Below are 6,000 nucleotides of genomic sequence, written 5' to 3' on the forward strand. Positions count from 1 at the left end.
CCAGCATGTCAGCACAAAGTCCTCGGAGAAGTTGAATGACTGGTACAGATAATGACTTGCTGACAATTGCTTCCTTCGAAGCAAATAGATTTAAAGGGCCACTCCACCTGAAAGTGATTGTCATACCCATCCTCCTCCTTCACCTGCTGGGGTCACCTCTGTGCAGAAACTCCTAGGCTCTGCCCAGCAGACTCCACAGATCCCTGACATATCATGTATGGGGGACTGACACTTTCAGCCTGAACTCCCATCTCTAGTGGGAGAGTGTGGGCTGCCATCACTTGCGGCTGAAAAAGCCAAGGGCCTGGCTGTGTTTAGTCTCAGCATTTGTTGAGTCACTGACCTACAAGTGTGCAGTACGTGATATCCGAGCTCCAGATAGAGGATAAGGATGACAACCAACTCCAGATCAATGATGCCAGAAGAGTTGAAGCCAGAGGATAAGTATGACAACTTACAGCAGATCAATCAGTATGGAAGAGTTGAAACCCAAGGATAAGGATGGCAACCAACTCCAGATCAATGACTCAGGAAGAGTTGAAACCTGAGAATAAGTATGATAACCAAATCAAGAGCAATGACTCATGAAGAATTGAAGCCAGAGGATAAGGGTGACAACCAACTTCAGATCAATGACTAAGAAAGAGTTGGAACCTGAGAATAATTGTGATAAACAACTTAAGATCAATGACTCTGGAAGAATTGAAGCCCAAGGTTAAGGATGACAAGCAACACCAAATCAATGACTCGGGAAGGGTTGAAGCCTAAGAATAAGGATGACAACCAACTCAAGATTATTGATGCCAGAAGAGTTGAAGCCAGAGGATAAGGATGATAGCTAACTCCAGAACAGTAACTCAAAAAGAGTTGAAGTCAAAAGATAAGTATGACAACTAACGCCAGATCAATGAGTATGGAAGAGTTAAAGCCCAAGGATAAGGATGACAACCAACTCCAGATCAATATTGCCAGAATAGTTGAAGTCAGAGAATAAATATGATTACTGTGACGGTATCGGTATGATATCCCCGTCAAAGATTCCCTTCTTCCATAAGAACATCACCCCAATATTCCACGAGGAGGAATATTCCTGAGATCGCCCATTAAGCCACACATTAGTCCAGGCTTACTGCTAGAACAAGACAGACTTTAATGTTATATCACACAGCTTATATGTCATTTCCAAAACTGTTACAATGACAAATCTCCGCCCCCTCACACTGGGGCTTCCATACAGATGATTAGGCAGACACGACGGAGCCGATGCTGAAAACACATTTTCTTTAGACAATGACATCAAGGACGCTGATTACTAGTTGTACTGAATACATTAACTAGACAGCTCGACCCCGCATATAGAGAGATAATTACCACACTGGAGCAATCAGAATAATTAACACAAGCCACTTAAACACAGATCTCCTTCACACAACACAATAGATCAATTAACCTTTAGAAATAGTGAGGGGACATTAGCACGTCAATAACCTGTTAGCCAGGACAGAATCACACAGGGCAAGCAGGGAGAATTAGACTGAGACATATAGGCAAATACATCACAATGGCCCCCCTTTTTCTCCCTGCTACGGCAAACCCGGTTGGACCTTCCCTGGTCCAGTAGGGTTGACGGGTTTAGAGCTTTTAGTCCGAGGTTAACTCCGTTTGGCGTGACTGACCTCCCTTGGCAACTGCTTCAGACTCAGGTATGCCACCGGGTCGTCAGATCACACGCCGGTCAGTCCCCAAGTCTTTGTGCGATCTGCAAAGTCACCAGAAGTCAGTGTGAAGACGGCGAATGGGTCTGTGCGCCGCCATCTAGGTGTCCCACTATGGGAGGGGCAGGTTATGGCTCTGAAGTGACAGTCACAGGAGATTCATAAAAAGAAAAAGTTATATTTGTTGAAATGCTGTAGCACTGGTGCTCAGAGTCCGGGGGGGGGGAAGGGGAATCAGAGCCCCATAAGGTCAGCCACCCTCTGCTCCCTCCGCAGCCGCCAGTTCTCCTCTTTGAGCTTCTCCAGCTCCATCTCCAGTTCATGGAGCCTGGGGGGGTCAGCCTGCTGTGACCTCAGGTGGTTGTTCTCCTCCTCCATGCGGCTTATGCACTCCTCCAGCTCCATGTACTCACGGATCAGCTCCTGCTTGCTCATGTCCTGCAGGCTCTCCACGTGGTCCTTCATCATCAGGAACTGGGTGGTGGTGTAAGGGGCCACCGGTGGGCCCTTGGCGAACATCTCGGCCCGCATCTGGGACGCCCGCTGCGACTCCCTCTCCTCCAGTCACTTCTTCTCCTCCCAGGTCAGCTTGTTATACGGCTTCCAGGACCTCTTCTTCTTGGGGGGTAGCTGGCGGTGCCTCTTTCTGCCCCGCTCCCTCCAGGGCCCCTCCGGCTCAGGGCTGTCGCCCATGACCAGCTGACAATGGTGTTCCCTGTTGTCCGTAATACCAGATTGTACCGTGAGAACTTCGTAAATGGTGTCCGATGGTTCTTCCGGACCCAGCTCCTGGAGATCCCAAGCCGCGTCTACACAATGGGCTGCTGCTGGTGGGCGATACCCAGGTTGAGACCAATTTGACCTGGTGTTGTCGTTCATGGGGCAATTCTGCTTGAAGTGACCCAACTGTTTGCACCGGAAGCAGCGTTGTTCGTTGTCCTCCTGGCGTGGATAGCGAGGGCTAGATGTCATCGGTCTGTTAGGAGGTTGGTATCTAGCGGCTGGTGGGTGTGAGGGCGCCGTTGGTCGTGGAGGTTGTACCCGTGGTGTGACCTGGTTTGTCTTGCGAGTATCCGCATATTCATCCGCCAACTTCGCGGCCTCTGGTAGAGTCATGGGCCTGCGATCTCTCACCCAATCTTTGACATCCGTCTGGATGTGATTGTAAAATTGCTCCAGGAGCATTAGTTGCAAAATGTCCTCTGCGGTGGTGGCCTGGCTGCTGTTAACCCAGTTAGAGGCCGACAGGGACAACTGGCATGCCCATTCCGTGTAAGAGTCTTTCGTGGTTTTGCGTGAGTCCCTGAACTTCTGTCGGTGGGACTCTGGGGTTACTGCATAACGAGCCAGGAGCGCTTCTTTAACCCGGGCGTAGCTATGGATATCCTGATCTGGCACGGTCCGGAAAGCATCAGAAGCTTTGCCTGACAGTTTGCCTGACAATATTGCAACCCACTCTCTTCTAGCTATTCGGTGCAGGTTACATTGTCTCTCAAAATCTGCCAGGTAGTTATTAATTTCACAGTCCTTTTCATCAAAAGCTTTAAAAGCGCTAAACGGGATCTTCCTTGTGTCTGCTGTGCTGTACTCACTGTTTGGAGGATGTGCAGCTGCTTGTTGGACTGCTGCCAGTTTTAACTGTAGCTCTGCGTCTCTTATTTGTTTAGCCTTCTGTAGTTCTGCGTCTCTTATTTGTTTAGCCTCCTGTAGTTCTGTGTCTCTTATTTGTTTAGCCTCCTTCGCTAACAGGTCCATCACTTTCAGCACCACATCCGTCGTTGGGTTCGGGCCGAACCATGCTAGCTTCTCTCTCATTAGCTTGTTGGCTGGCGATTCCTCCTCCTGAATCACTGGTGTCTCCATCTCTTGTACTGCTGGCGTTGCTGCAATCCCGTCCTCCTGGTCTCGCTCCATTGATTCTGCTATGATGACCCGCTTGGTTTTGTTGCTAGCAATCCTTCCACGAACTTCCAGTAGTTCTTCCAGTGTCTGCTTGGAATCCGGGTGTGAAGGGGAATAGAAGGGAAAATCCCACTGCTGCCACCAATTGTGACGGTATCGGTATGATATCCCCGTCAAAGATTCCCTTCTTCCATAAGAACATCACCCCAATATTCCACGAGGAGGAATATTCCTGAGATCGCCCATTAAGCCACACATTAGTCCAGGCTTACTTCTAGAACAAGACAGACTTTAATGTTATATCACACAGCTTATATGTCATTTCCAAAACTGTTACAATGACAAATCTCCGCCCCCTCACACTGGGGCTTCCATACAGATGATTAGGCAGACACGACGGAGCCGATGCTGAAAACACATTTTCTTTAGACAATGACATCAAGGACGCTGATTACTAGTTGTACTGAATACATTAACTAGACAGCTCGACCCCGCATATAGAGAGATAATTACCACACTGGAGCAATCAGAATAATTAACACAAGCCACTTAAACACAGATCTCCTTCACACAACACAATAGATCAATTAACCTTTAGAAATAGTGAGGGGACATTAGCACGTCAATAACCTGTTAGCCGAGGACTGAATCACACAGGGCAAGCAGGGAGAATTAGACTGAGACATATAGGCAAATACATCACAATTACCAACTCCAGAACAATGACTCAGGAAGAGTTGACAGCGCTGAAAGCTGAAAATTGTCCTGGGCAGGAAGGGGGAGAAAGTGTCCGGTATTGAAGTGGTTAAAGTTGCTATATACCATAAGAGCCGATTCACACAGGGGCGACCTGGGATCCGTGTTGAAGTTGCCCCAAGTCGCAAGGTAGAGAAAATGAATGGAAGTGAATGGGAGCCGTCTTAATGTACACTACTGAAGTCGCTCCGACTTCAGAAAAGGTTCCTGTACTACTTCAATCCGACTTCTAGGCAACTTGTATCCATTGATTTCAATGGAAGTCGCCTCAGAAGTCGGATCACTGTCTTAACTGAAGCAACAATACAGGAAGAGAACATACATTTCTCAGGCAAACCCCTCCCTCCCACAGAGCTGATTGTTGTTTGATTGGCCACTGGAAAGCCTCCTGTCCTGGAGGCGACTTGAAGTTGCCTTGTAAGTTGCCTGATGATTCATACTCAAGTCGTGTCCAAGTTGCCTCCCAAAGTCGTGCTGGAAGTCGTGTTGCCCCCGTGTGAGCCACGTACACACGATCGTTTTTCGGCATGAAAAAAAATGTCGTTTTTCAGCATGTTCAAAAAACAAAGTTTTTCCAACTTCATCATTAAAAACGACGTTGCCCACACACCATTGTTTTTTAAAAATGATGAAAAAAGCGCGGTGACGTACAACACGTACGACGGCACTTTAAAGGGGAAGTTCTATTCGCCTTGGGGCTGCTTTAGCTGATTCCGTGTTAGTAAAAGACGATTCACGCTTTTCTGTCTGTTACAGCGTAATGAATGTGCGATCTCCATTATGAACGCTAGTTTTACCAGAATGAGCGCACATATCTCATAACTTGCTTCTGAGCATGCGCGGGTTTTTTCACATCGTTTTAGCCCACACACCATCATTTTTTACAACCCGGAAAACGACGTTAAAAAATGCAGCATGTTAGAATTTTTTTCTTGTCGTTTTTCAGAAGCCGAAAAACGATGTGAAGCCCACACACGATCGTTTTAAATGACGTTTTTAAAAACGTCATTTTTTTTCATGCAGAAAAATGATCGTGTGTACTTGGCATAAAGTTTTATTTTTTTATTTTTATGACGATAATTATAATTATTATTATTACCATTGATAAACATATACTTTCTCTGTGAACAACCCCGGAGCATAAGTTGATCCTTTTATTTTTTATTGTACATTGTCTTGTAGAATTGTTTATGATAGTGGTAGTTTCGTAGCACTTTTGAAGACTTTTATGGGCTTATATTGATACATAATGCTTTGTATATGGACACATGAAGTGTAATACGTGTCTATAAATCATTATTGTTGGGCCTTTCAATCTTGTAGGTTTATTATTAATTTCATCTTTAGTGTTTGCAATTAATTCCCAGTCACATCTTCATTGCTGGGAATACTCATGGTTGGGTCATTTCTAAATGAAACCTTCATCTTGTTGATAATTTAAAAGCTACAATTGTAGAGAATCCCAGGAGTGTGACATCATTGTGTGTTTTACCAAGACCGACTCACTGTCCTCACTAATGATTAATTAAAGATTATTGTTGGTGGTGACTCCCGAGGATTGGGATCCTCTAATGATTTCTATTACATTCAAAATAATGATACAACATAAACACGACATATTAACCGG

Source organism: Rana temporaria, chromosome 6, assembly GCF_905171775.1.
Source record: "Rana temporaria chromosome 6, aRanTem1.1, whole genome shotgun sequence".
In the NCBI taxonomy this organism is placed as follows: Eukaryota; Metazoa; Chordata; class Amphibia; order Anura; family Ranidae; genus Rana; species Rana temporaria.